The following is a 3,838-nucleotide window of genomic DNA, read 5'->3' as shown; positions in this document are numbered from 1 at the left end:
AGGTCGGATAGTGTGATATTCGTCAGGCACTCCTGGCTGCCCAAGAACAAAGGAAAGGGGAAAAAACAAATGGTTAACTGATAGAGATCATAGTCCTTCGGGGACCTAGGTCTCCATCACCCCTCAATGGGGATGTGGGAAACAAAGGCAGAAAGAACTAAATTTCCTTATAACCCACAGCCCATTGACAAGTACTTGAGGCAGGCAGAGTAAAACGTTTCTCCTGAAACTCGCTTTGTCTAAAAGCTAATGCCTTGCTAGCGGAGGCGGGGGGGGGGGGGGGGGGGGGGGGGGGGGGGGGGAACAACCCTAGCTTGACAACAGCCAGGCCTCCAAAGTCTTGTGAGTCTTCTTTAGCATATGAAAATCTCACTAGAAACTTCCCCTGGACTTTACCTCCCCCAACCCCATAGTATATAACCAGTCTCTCCTCATGGTCCCAGGGCAGCTCTTTCTGCCCGCGGGTCCTGTCCCTGTGCTTCAATAAAATCACCTTTTTGCACCAAAGAGGTCTTCAAGAATTATTTCTTGGTCGTCGTCTCTGGACCCCGTGAACCCCACTGTCCCCCCAAAAAACCTCATCAGGAACACAGAAAAAGGCAAATGCTCACCAAATGCATAAAATAGTTGGTGAAGGGTTAGAGGAATGAACTGTGTTTGCAATTTCATTGTCTCCTAATTTGAAAACATGGTCTTAGGTAGTATACATATTTGGGAATTTAATATAAACTCTTTGAAGTATGTTAATAGTTCCACTATCTTTCTCCAAGTTGCCATCATTGAATAGTGGATAGAGTCAGTGGCCAGGACACCTTACGTTCAGGTCTTGGGAAGAACAAAACCAGGAGAAAATAGCACACATATGGAAGACTGTCACCAAAGCTCTGAGAACTGGGACAAGTGGACAATTATGTACCTTCCCGAGGTTCAGTTTTCCCAGAAAATATGTACACGCATAAGGACATATTACATATGTTTGCACAAAAATTTAAACTGTGTGTTTTCATCAAGCAAAAATCGCACTGGACCAAATTAAACAAGCAAAGAAGGAAGATTTTACTCAGGGCTGTAGGAGAAAGCAGACCAGAATGCAGTCTGAACTCAATTCTGCTGAAACAAAGGCCAGGAGAGATTTTCAGAGTTGGGGTAGGGAGGATTCTGGGCCACTTTTGTTTGCTAATTGGTCTTATCCAAAAGAAAAATAAGACTTCTTGTGTCTTCATGACAGAAGGTAGTTTTACAACTTGGAGGAAGTCATGCCCCCACTATGTTAGTCACCCCATCTTCCCAAACAGAAACTGGGAAATAGACGTGCTATTTCCCTTGATGTTCACGTTTCAAAGAAATGGCACCCAGGTCCTTGAGAAAAACATTCTTGGGTGGTAAAATTGGAAAGAGGCTTTTAAAAAGATTCCCATTTTGAAGGGCAGAGAAAGCATTTACAATTATAAGTTTTGTGAGTAACTGTTCTAAGAAAAGGGAGGTCGGGGCCTAGGGTCAAGAAGTCTGCCTAAAATTTAATACAGCTGAGGAGAACATTACGGTCTTCGTGGTGTTTTTGAGTGTGGGAAGGGAAAGTTGTGCACAAGACCAGAGGCCCTTGTCCTTTCTGAGCTTCGATTTCAAGAAGGCCCCTGTGTGTCAAGATAAAGCGTGTCCAAAAGCCAAGAAGGATGGTTCCTTTGTGCAAAGTGTGCCACAGAGGCAGACCTCCGTCTTGCCCTGTAACTTTTAGGTGCCTCTTGCTGTGTCCCTGAGTTATCGCTACCACCTGGCACAGCACAGGTGTACCCAATCCCACACCAGTGGCCTAACAGGGCTGAACCAAAATACCGCCTTGCTGCTTTGAGTGAAGCATTGGCGTCACCTGAAGAACCTGCTAGAAATGTAAGAGCTCTGGGCCTTGCTTCAGACTCAGGGAATCGGAATCTGCCTTATAAAAACAATCCTGAGGTGATTCGCAGGTATATTAACATTTTGGAATAGGAGAGCCTATAAAGAGAACCACTGTCAGAAAGTGATACATCCAGGACAGCTACTATTGAGAAAAACAGACTTCAGCAAGATGTCCACACTCCAAGGTTATGACCACCGTGACAAGCAGTTAGTGACTTCGAGGACAAGCCATCTTCCTCAGGTTAAGAATTTTGACCGAGTTTGAGGAACTTCACCCTCCTTGTCACAGATAACTGGCAATTTTACTTTTCCAAATGTATTCTCTGGTCTCCTGACCCCCTCGTTAGAGCCTCTTTCCCCGCTCCCTGCCATCCCTGACACCTAGAAATCTTCCTTTTACTTCCCTCAGATGCTGCCCAGGTCCTTGTTCACCACCTCAGCCCCTGCTCCTGAGGGATGTGCCCAGGTCCTGACACCCGGATTCCACACATGCTATTCTTTATTCAGATTCATCCACTTCTCCCAGAGAGCAGCCTGCATTTTCAGAAGAGCGTACATTCATAACAGAATTAAGAAGAGCTGGGTACATAGCACGACGCTATGGATAACGACAGACAAACCCTGGGATGTGGGAAATGCTAATTTCGGCTGGCACCCTGAAAGCAGAGGGTCTTAGCCCAGAGATATTTGCACTGAAGAGCTCGCCGCTGAGCAGACAGCACTCGTTCTCTCTGCTCCCAGCGCCTCGGCTCAGCCCTCCTCTTTATTTCTATTTTCTCCCTCCACTAAAAACACCTTCCCTGGTGCCCAGCTCCTGCTCAAGGCCAACACCCTGACAGACAAGCAATCTCACAGTACCTGGGGGGAAAAGAGCTGTTTTAACTAAAATAGATCAGCCGGCATATTTTCTTTGACAATGCTCTCTTCATGCAGTTATACCTCCCTACACACTGCCCAAGGGGATGAAAATGGGAGCCAGCAGGGGATTCACATGTGAGTCATCTCTCTCCAGCTCCCCTCCCTGGGATCACGGAGCCTGTATCTCAATGCCAACGTGTCTCCCCCATTTTTCCTGAAATCCTTGTGCAGCCGGGAATGCTGCGAGCGGCGGGGGGGGGGGGGGTGGTGGCAGCAGGCAGAATTCTACTCCCCGTTCTGACAGGTCCTCGCTCTTTGGCCTTGACCCCCGGCTGACCCTTTCTGTGCCTCAGTTTCTTCACCTGCTAAACCAGAAGATAGACTAGACTGGTGGTGCCTTAGCCATGGCTACCCACTAGAATTATCCCGGGACCTTAAAAAACAAAACAAAAGAACAAAAAACGAACACCGGAGATCCACTTCCCATCAGTTAAATCAGAATCTGTGCACGGGGCTCCCGAATTAGCATGCACTTTTAAAGCTTCCAAGGTGCTTCAAAATGTAGAGAGGATTTAGAACCCTCAGACTCAGCTCTCCAAATATGTGTCTGAGAACCGGGGGGAATAGCATCCTTGGGGAGCTTTATATACCATGCAGAATCTAGGCCCCCACCTCACACACCTGAACCTGCACTTTAGCGGCACCCCCAGGTGATCCGTGTATACATTCAGCCTGAAAAGCAGAGCTCCCCACTCCCTTTCAGCTCTGCCTCATAATCTATGCACTGTGATTTCATTTCAGTCACACTTACGGATGGTGCTGGCTCCTTCTTTTATTTAATAACTACTTCTTGATCATGTACGGTGTGGCAGGAATCACATGAGGGGCTGAGGATGAAAAACAAACAAGAAGGACATGACATCTCCCATCACAGGGCTTCAGTCACTGGCAGAAGCCAGGTACTAACTAGGTTGTCACAGGGTGATGCATGTGAGGACAGAGAAAATATTGGGAGTTATAAAAGCACCCAGTAGTCAGGAGGGAGATTGACTAGGCCAAGAAACACCTTTCTTGAAAAACAAAG

At 47.1% G+C, this 3,838-nt stretch overlaps 1 long non-coding RNA gene across 1 annotated transcript; it reads left to right on the top strand.

Moving 5' to 3' along the window:
* The first annotated feature begins 1,857 nt into the window (after window positions 1–1,857).
* On the top strand, window positions 1,858–2,736 carry LOC123379707. The gene is made up of 2 exons (XR_006584575.1): window positions 1,858–2,137; window positions 2,306–2,736. It is a non-coding gene; the product is annotated as an uncharacterized LOC123379707 (long non-coding RNA).
* The last annotated feature ends 1,102 nt before the right edge of the window (window positions 2,737–3,838 follow it).

The sequence above is a fragment of the Felis catus genome, chromosome C1 (assembly GCF_018350175.1).
Source record: "Felis catus isolate Fca126 chromosome C1, F.catus_Fca126_mat1.0, whole genome shotgun sequence".
Lineage (NCBI taxonomy): Eukaryota > Metazoa > Chordata > Mammalia > Carnivora > Felidae > Felis > Felis catus.
Note: the sequence above shows the minus strand (reverse complement) of the source record. Positions and strands in the feature narration are given on the sequence as shown.